We start from the raw sequence: 10,264 nt of genomic DNA, 5'->3' as shown, positions 1-10,264 counted from the left end.
GGCTTTGGTGCCTTGGGCATGAGCTAGGACCTTAAGATTTTGTGTGAAAGGAGGACTAGCAGCCGCGTTACACGGGTGAATGTGAAAAGTGTTCATATGTAGTGAAACCCTGAGAAATCCGACCGTGTTCGTCAATTCTTATCGAATCGACTTAAAGCCAGATTGTCACATTCGCCGCTCTTCCCTCTGAAACGGTTTTATTTATCGTCTGCAATGCTATGTCGCTGGGTGCAGTATGCATAGACACTTAAAGCACCATAGTACAACACAGAAGAAGCTTCTAAGTTAATGTAATAGCCCGTAAGAAGTAGTACAATTCAAGTTTTCGTTATCGATTATTCACTTTTTAGCCTGCTTTGGTGCCTTGTACATGAGCTAGGACCTTAAGATTTTGCATGAAAGGAGGACTATTAGCCGCGTTGCACGGGAGAATGTGAAAAGTGTTCATGTGTAGTGAACACCTGAGAAATCCGTCCGTGTTCGTCATTTGTTATCGAAGCGTCTTATAGCCAGATCGTCACTTTGTCCGCTCCTCTCACTGAAACGGTTTATTTATCGACTGCAAAGCATGTCGTTGGGTGCAGTATGCATAGACACTTAAAGCACCATAGTACAACACAGGAAATGCTTCTAAGTTAATGTAATAGCCCGCACGAAGTAGTACAATTCAAAGTTTTCGTTATCGATTATTTAACTTTTTATCCGGCTTTGGAGCCTTGTACATGAGCTAGGACCTTAAAATTTTACATGAAAGGAGGACTATTAGCCGCGTTGCACGGGTAAACGTAAAAAGTGTTCATATGTTTTAAAAACCTGAGAAATCCGTCCATTTTCGTCATTTGTTATCGAATCGACTTAAAGCCACATCGTCATATTGGCCGCTCTTCTCTCTGTAAAGGTTACATATATCGTCTGCAAAGCTATGTCACGTATTGCGGTATGCAGTGACGCTAAAAGCAAACATAATAGAACACAGAAGAAGCTTCTAAGTTGAAGTAATAGCCAGTAAGAAGCAGTGCAATTCAAGTATTGGTTATCGATTAATGATTTTTAGCCGGCTTTAGTTCCTTGGATATGAGGTGGAACCATAAGATTTTGCATGAAAGGAGGACTAGCAGCTGCGTTCCACGGGAAAATGTGAAAAGGGTTCATATGTAGTGAAAACCTGAGAAATCCGTATGTTTTCGTCAATTGTTATCGAATCGACTTAAAGCAAGGTTGTTACATTGGCCGCTCTTCTCTCTGAAACGGTTACATTCATCTTCTGCAAAGGTATGTCGCGTGCTGCGGTATGCGGAGACACGAAAAGCACCATAGTAGAACACAGAAGAAACATCTAAGTTGATGTAATAGCCAGTAAGAAGTAGTACAATTCACGTTTTAGTTATCGATTATTGACTTTGTAGCTGGCTTTGGTGCCTTGGACATGAGCTAGGACCTTAAGATTTTGCATGAAATGAGGACTAGCAGCTGCGTTGAACGGGAAAATGTGAAAAGTGTCCATATGTAGTTATAAAGTGAGAAATTCGCCCGTTTTCGTCATTTGTTATCAAATCCACTTTAGGCCAGATCGTCATATAGGAAGCTCTTCTCTCTGAAACGGTTACATTCAGCGTCTGGAAAGCACTGTCGCTGGGTGCGGTATGCGGAGACACTAAAAGCACCATTGTAGAACACAAAAGAAGCTTCTAAGTTGATTTAATAGCCAGTAATAAGTAGTACAATTCAAGTTTTAGTTATCGATTATTGACTTTTTAGCCGGCTTTGGTGCCTTGGACATTTGCTAGGACTTTACGATTTTGCATTATGGAAGGTGTAGCAGCCGCGTTGCACGGATGAATTTGAAAGTGTTCATATGTAGTAAAAACCTGAGAAGCCCGTCCGTTAACGTTATTTTTTATCGAATCGACTTAAAGCCTGATCGTCACATTGGCCGCTCTTCTCTCTGAAACGGTTGTACTTATCTTCTGCAAAGCTATGTCGCGTTCTGCCATATGCGGAGACACTAAAAGCACCATAGTGGAACACAGAAGATGCATCTAAGTTGATATAATAGCCATTAAGAAACAGTACACTTCAAGTTTTGTTATCGATTATTGATCTTTTACCCTACTTTGGTGCCTTGGACATGAGCTAGGACCTTAAGATTTTGCTTGAAAGGAAGACTAGCAGCCGCGTTGCACGGGAGAATGTGAAAAGTGTTCATATGTAGCAAAAACATGAGAAATCAGTCCGTTTTCGTCATTTGTTATCCAATCGACTTAATGTCAGATCGTCTCATTGGCCGCTAATCACTCTTAAACGGTGACGTATATCGTCTGCAAAGCTATGTCGCGTTCTGCGGAATGCTTAGACACTAAAAGTACCGTAGTAGAACACAGACGAAGCTTCCAAGTTGATGTAATAGCCAGTAAGAAGCAGTACCAATCAAGTTTCTGTTATCAATTATTGCCTTTATAGCCGGCTTTGGTGCCTTGGACATGAGCTAGTACCTTAAGATTTTGCATAAAAGGAGGACCAGCAGCCGCGTTGTTCGGGACAATGTGAAACGTATTCATACGTAGTAAATACCTGAGAAATCCGTCCGTTTTCGTCATTTGTTATCGAATCGACTTAAAGGCAGATCGTCACATTGCCGCTCTTCCCTCTGAAATGGTTGTACTTATCGTCTCCAAAGCTATGTCGCGGGCTTCAGTATGTGGAGACACTAAAAGCACCATAGTAGAACACAGATGAAGCTCCTAAATTGATGTAATAGCTAGTAAGAAGTAGTACAATTCAAGTTTTAGGTATCGATTATTGACTTTTTAGCTGGCTTTGGTGCCTTGGACATGAGCTAGGAACTTAAGATTTTGCATGAAAGGAGGACTAGCAGCCGCGTTGCGTGGGATAATCTGAAAAGTGATCATATATAGTAAAAACCTGAGAAATCCGTCCGTTTTCGTCATTTGTTATCGAATCGATTTAAAGCCAGATCGTCACATTGGCCGCAGTTCTGTCTGAAACAGTTACATTTATCGTCTGAAAAGCTATGTCGCGTGCTGCGGTATGCAGAGACACTAAAAGCACCATAGTAGAACACAGATGAAGCTTCTAAGTTGATGTAATAGCTAGTATGAAGTTGTACGATTCAAGTTTTTCTTATCGATTATTGACTTTTTACCCTTCTTTGGTGCCTTGGACATGAGCTAGGAACTTAAGATTTTGCATGAAAGGATGACTAGCAGCCGCGTTGCACGGAGAATGTGAAAAGTGTTCATAAGTGGTATAAAGCTGTGAAATCCGTCCGTTTTCGTCATTTGTTATCGAATCGACTTAAAGCCAGATCGTCACATTGGCCGCTCTTCTCTCTGAAACGGTTGTACTTATCGTTTGCAAAGCTATGTCGCGTGCTGCGGTATGCGGAGACACTATAAGCACCATAGTAGAACACAGAAGAAACTTCTAAGTTAATATAATAGAAAGTAAGAAACAGTACAATTCAAGTTTTGTTATCGATTATTGACCTTTTACCCAACTTTGGTGCCTTGGACATGGGCTAGGACCTTAAGATTTGGCTTGGAAGGAAGACTAGCAGCCGCGTTGCACGGGAGACTGTGGATAGGGTTCATATGTAGCAAGAACATGAGAAATCAGTCCATTTTCGTCATTTGTTATCCTATCGACTTAATGTCAGATCGTCTCATTGGCCGCTCATCACTCTTAAACGGTGACATATATCGTCTGCAAAGCTATGTCGCGTGCTGCGGTATGCGGAGACACTAAAAGCACCATAGTAGAACATAGAAGAAGCTTCTAAGTTGATGTAATAGCCAGTAAGAAACAGTACAATTCAAGTTTTGTAATCGATTATTGAACGTTTACCCAACATTGGTGCCTTGGACATGAGCTGGGACGTTAAGATTTTGCTTGAAAGGAAGACTAGCAGCCGCATTGCACGGAAGAATATGAAAAGTGTTCATATGTAGCAAAAACATGAGAAATCAGTCCGTTTTCGTCATTTGTTACCCATTCGACTTAATGTCAGATCGTCTCATTGGCCGCTCATCACTATTAAACGGTGACGTATATCGTCTGCAAAGCTATGTCGCGTTCTGCGGTATGCGGAGACACTAAAAGCACCATAGTAGAACACAGACGAATCTTCCAAGTTGATGTAATAGCCAGTAAGAAGCAGTACCAATCAAGTTTCGGTTATCGATTATTGCCTTTATAGCCGGCTTTGGTGCCTTGGACATGAGCTAGGACCTTACGATTTTGCATAAATGGAGGACTAGCTGCCGCGTTGCTAGGGACAATGTGAAACGTATTCATATGTAGTAAAAACCTGAGAAATCCGTCCGTTTTCGTCATTTGTTATCGAATCGACTTAAAGCCAGATCGTCACATTGCCGCTCTTCCCTCTGAAATGGTTGTACTTATCGTCTCCAAAGCTATGTCGCGGGCTTTGGTATTTGGAGACACTAAAAGCACCATAGTAGAACACAGATGAAGCTTCTAAGTTGATGTAATAGCTAGTAAGAAGTAGTGCAATTCAAGTTTTAGGTATCGATTATTGACTTTTTACACTTCTTTGGTACCTAGGAACTTAAGTTTTTGCATGAAAGAATGACTAGCAGCCGCGTTGCACGGAGAATGTGAAAAGTGTTCATATGTGGTATAAAGCTGTGAAATCCTTCCGTTTTCGTCATTTGTTATCGAATAGACTTAAAGCCAGATCGTCACATTGGACGCAGTTCTGTCTTAAACGGTTACATTTATCGTCTGCAAAGCTATGTCGCGTGCTGCGGTATGCAGAGACACTAAAAGCACCGTAGTAGAACACAGATGAAGCTCCTAAGTTGATGTAATAGCTTGTAAGTAGTAGTGCAATTCAAGTTTTAGGTATCGATTATTGACTTTTTACCCTTCTTTGGTGCCTTGGACATGAGCTAGGAACTTAAGATTTTGCATGAAAGGAGGCCTAGCAGCCGCGTTGCACGGGAGAATGTGAAAAGTGTTCGTATGTAGTAAAACCTGAGAAATCTGTCCGTATTCGTCATTTGTTATCGAATCGACGTAAAGTCAGATCGTCACATAGGCCGCTCTTCTCTCTGAAACGGTTGTACTTATCGTCTGCAAAGCTATGTCGCGTGCTGCGGTATGCGGAGACACTAAAAGCACCATAGTAGAACACAGATGAAGCTTCTAAGTTGATGTAATAGCTAGTATGAAGTAGTACAATTCAAGTTTTTGTTATCGATTATTGACTTTTTACCCTTCTTTGGTACCTTGGACATGAGCTAGGAACTTAAGATTTTGCATGAAAGGATGACTAGCAGCCGCGTTGCACGGGAGAATGTGAAAAGTGTTCATATGTGGTATAAAGCTGAGGAATAAGTCCGTATTCGTCATTTGTTATCGAATCAACTTAAAGCCAGCTCGTCACATTGGCCGCTCTTCTCTCTGAATCGGTTGTACTTATCGTCTGCAAAGGTATGTCGCGTGCTGCGGTATGTGGAGACACTAAAAGCACAATAGTAGAACACAGATGAAGCTTCTAAGTTGATGTAATAGCCAGTAAGAAGTATTACAATTCAAGTTTTTGGTATCGATTATTGACTTTTTACCCTTCTTTGGTGCCTTGGACATGATCTAGGAACTTAAGATTTTGCATGAAAGGAGGACTAGTAGCCGCGATGCGCGGGAGAATGTGAAAAGTGTTCATACGTAGTAAAAACCTGAGAAATCCGTCCGTTTTCGTCATTTGTTATCGAATCGAATTAAAGCCAGATCGTCACATTGGCCGCTCTTCTGTCTGAAACGTTTACATTTATCGTCTGCAAAGCTATGTCGCATGCTGCGGTATGCGGAGACACTAAAAGCACCATAGTGGATCACAGATGAAGCATCTACGTTGATGTAATAGCCAGTAAGAAGTAGTACAATTCAAGTTTTAAGTATCGATTATTGACTTTTTAGCTGGCTTTGGTGCCTTGGACATGAGCTAGGACCTTAAGATTCAACATGAAAGGAGGACTAGCAGCCGAGTTGCACGGGAGAGTGTGATGAGGTGTCCATACGTAGTAAAAACCTGAGAAATCCGTCCATTTTCGTCATTTGTTATCGAATCGACTTAAAGCCAGATCGTCACATAGGCCGCTCTTCTCTCTGAAACGGTTGTACTTATCGTCTGCAAAGCTATGTCGCGTGCTGCGGTATGCGGAGAAACAAAAAGCACCATAGTAGAACACAGATGAAGCTTCTAAGTTGATGTAATAGCCAGTAAGAAGTAGTACAATTCATGTTTTAGTTATCGATTATTGACTTTTTAACTGCCTTTGGTGCCTTGGACATGAGCTAGGACCGTAACATTTTGCATGAAAGGAGGACTATCAGCCGAGTAGCACGGGAGAATGTGAAAAGTGTTCATCTGTAGCAAAAACCTGGGAAATCCGTCCGTTTTCGTCATTTGTTATCGAATCGACTTAAAGCCAGATCGTCACATTAGCCGCAGTTCTGTCTGAAACGGTTACATTTATCGTCTGCAAAGCTATGTCGCGTGCTGCGGTATGCAGAGACACTAAAACCACCATAGTAGAACACAGATGAAGCTTCTAAGTTGATGTAATAGCTAGTATGAAGTAGTACAATTCAAGTTTCTGTTATCGATTATTGACTTTTACCCTTCTTTGGTACCTTGGATATGAGCTAGGAACTTAAGATTTTGCATGAAAGGATGACTAGCAGCCGCGTTGCACGGGAGAATGTGAAAAGTATTCATATGTGGTATAAAGCTGAGAAATAAGTCCGTATTCGTCATTTGTTATCGAATCGACTTAAAGCCAGATCTTCACATTGGCCGCTCTTCTCTCTGAAACGGTTGTACTTATCGTCTGCAAAGCTATGTCGCCTGCTGCGGTATCCGGAGACACTAAAAGCACCATAGTAGAACACAGATGAAGCTTCTAAGTTGATGTAATAGCCAGTAAGAAGTAGTACAATTCAAATTTTAGGTATCGATTATTGACTTTTTAGCTGGCTTTGGTGCCTTGGACATGAGCTAGGACCTTAAGATTCTGCATGAAAGGAGGACTAGCAGCCGAGTTGCACGGGAGAGTGTGAAAAGTGTTCATACGTAGTAAAAACCTGAGAAATCCGTCCATTTTCGTCATTTGTTATCGAATCGACTTAAAGCCAGATCGTCACATTAGCCGCAGTTCTGTCTGAAACGGTTACATTTATCGTCTGCAAAGCTATGTCGCGTGCTGCGGTATGCAGAGACACTAAAACCACCATAGTAGAACACAGATGAAGCTTCTAAGTTGATGTAATAGCTAGTATGAAGTAGTACAATTCAAGTTTCTGTTATCGATTATTGACTTTTACCCTTCTTTGGTACCTTGGATATGAGCTAGGAACTTAAGATTTTGCATGAAAGGATGACTAGCAGCCGCGTTGCACGGGAGAATGTGAAAAGTATTCATATGTGGTATAAAGCTGAGAAATAAGTCCGTATTCGTCATTTGTTATCGAATCGACTTAAAGCCAGATCTTCACATTGGCCGCTCTTCTCTCTGAAACGGTTGTACTTATCGTCTGCAAAGCTATGTCGCGTGCTGCGGTATGCGGAGACACTAAAAGCACCATAGTAGAACATAGAAGAAGCTTCTAAGTTGATGTAATAGCCAGTAAGAAACAGTACAATTCAAGTTTTGTAATCGATTATTGAACGTTTACCCAACATTGGTGCCTTGGACATGAGCTGGGACGTTAAGATTTTGCTTGAAAGGAAGACTAGCAGCCGCATTGCACGGAAGAATATGAAAAGTGTTCATATGTAGCAAAAACATGAGAAATCAGTCCGTTTTCGTCATTTGTTACCCATTCGACTTAATGTCAGATCGTCTCATTGGCCGCTCATCACTATTAAACGGTGACGTATATCGTCTGCAAAGCTATGTCGCGTTCTGCGGTATGCGGAGACACTAAAAGCACCATAGTAGAACACAGACGAATCTTCCAAGTTGATGTAATAGCCAGTAAGAAGCAGTACCAATCAAGTTTCGGTTATCGATTATTGCCTTTATAGCCGGCTTTGGTGCCTTGGACATGAGCTAGGACCTTACGATTTTGCATAAATGGAGGACTAGCTGCCGCGTTGCTAGGGACAATGTGAAACGTATTCATATGTAGTAAAAACCTGAGAAATCCGTCCGTTTTCGTCATTTGTTATCGAATCGACTTAAAGCCAGATCGTCACATTGCCGCTCTTCCCTCTGAAATGGTTGTACTTATCGTCTCCAAAGCTATGTCGCGGGCTTTGGTATTTGGAGACACTAAAAGCACCATAGTAGAACACAGATGAAGCTTCTAAGTTGATGTAATAGCTAGTAAGAAGTAGTGCAATTCAAGTTTTAGGTATCGATTATTGACTTTTTACACTTCTTTGGTACCTAGGAACTTAAGTTTTTGCATGAAAGAATGACTAGCAGCCGCGTTGCACGGAGAATGTGAAAAGTGTTCATATGTGGTATAAAGCTGTGAAATCCTTCCGTTTTCGTCATTTGTTATCGAATAGACTTAAAGCCAGATCGTCACATTGGACGCAGTTCTGTCTTAAACGGTTACATTTATCGTCTGCAAAGCTATGTCGCGTGCTGCGGTATGCAGAGACACTAAAAGCACCGTAGTAGAACACAGATGAAGCTCCTAAGTTGATGTAATAGCTTGTAAGTAGTAGTGCAATTCAAGTTTTAGGTATCGATTATTGACTTTTTACCCTTCTTTGGTGCCTTGGACATGAGCTAGGAACTTAAGATTTTGCATGAAAGGAGGCCTAGCAGCCGCGTTGCACGGGAGAATGTGAAAAGTGTTCGTATGTAGTAAAACCTGAGAAATCTGTCCGTATTCGTCATTTGTTATCGAATCGACGTAAAGTCAGATCGTCACATAGGCCGCTCTTCTCTCTGAAACGGTTGTACTTATCGTCTGCAAAGCTATGTCGCGTGCTGCGGTATGCGGAGACACTAAAAGCACCATAGTAGAACACAGATGAAGCTTCTAAGTTGATGTAATAGCTAGTATGAAGTAGTACAATTCAAGTTTTTGTTATCGATTATTGACTTTTTACCCTTCTTTGGTACCTTGGACATGAGCTAGGAACTTAAGATTTTGCATGAAAGGATGACTAGCAGCCGCGTTGCACGGGAGAATGTGAAAAGTGTTCATATGTGGTATAAAGCTGAGGAATAAGTCCGTATTCGTCATTTGTTATCGAATCAACTTAAAGCCAGCTCGTCACATTGGCCGCTCTTCTCTCTGAATCGGTTGTACTTATCGTCTGCAAAGGTATGTCGCGTGCTGCGGTATGTGGAGACACTAAAAGCACAATAGTAGAACACAGATGAAGCTTCTAAGTTGATGTAATAGCCAGTAAGAAGTATTACAATTCAAGTTTTTGGTATCGATTATTGACTTTTTACCCTTCTTTGGTGCCTTGGACATGATCTAGGAACTTAAGATTTTGCATGAAAGGAGGACTAGTAGCCGCGATGCGCGGGAGAATGTGAAAAGTGTTCATACGTAGTAAAAACCTGAGAAATCCGTCCGTTTTCGTCATTTGTTATCGAATCGAATTAAAGCCAGATCGTCACATTGGCCGCTCTTCTGTCTGAAACGTTTACATTTATCGTCTGCAAAGCTATGTCGCATGCTGCGGTATGCGGAGACACTAAAAGCACCATAGTGGATCACAGATGAAGCATCTACGTTGATGTAATAGCCAGTAAGAAGTAGTACAATTCAAGTTTTAAGTATCGATTACTGACTTTTTAGCTGGCTTTGGTGCCTTGGACATGAGCTAGGACCTTAAGATTCAACATGAAAGGAGGACTAGCAGCCGAGTTGCACGGGAGAGTGTGATGAGGTGTCCATACGTAGTAAAAACCTGAGAAATCCGTCCATTTTCGTCATTTGTTATCGAATCGACTTAAAGCCAGATCGTCACATAGGCCGCTCTTCTCTCTGAAACGGTTGTACTTATCGTCTGCAAAGCTATGTCGCGTGCTGCGGTATGCGGAGAAACAAAAAGCACCATAGTAGAACACAGATGAAGCTTCTAAGTTGATGTAATAGCCAGTAAGAAGTAGTACAATTCATGTTTTAGTTATCGATTATTGACTTTTTAACTGCCTTTGGTGCCTTGGACATGAGCTAGGACCGTAACATTTTGCATGAAAGGAGGACTATCAGCCGAGTAGCACGGGAGAATGTGAAAAGTGTT

Source organism: Schistocerca gregaria, unplaced genomic scaffold, assembly GCF_023897955.1.
Source record: "Schistocerca gregaria isolate iqSchGreg1 unplaced genomic scaffold, iqSchGreg1.2 ptg000281l, whole genome shotgun sequence".
Taxonomy (NCBI): Eukaryota; Metazoa; Arthropoda; class Insecta; order Orthoptera; family Acrididae; genus Schistocerca; species Schistocerca gregaria.
This window is presented reverse-complemented; position numbering follows the sequence as displayed.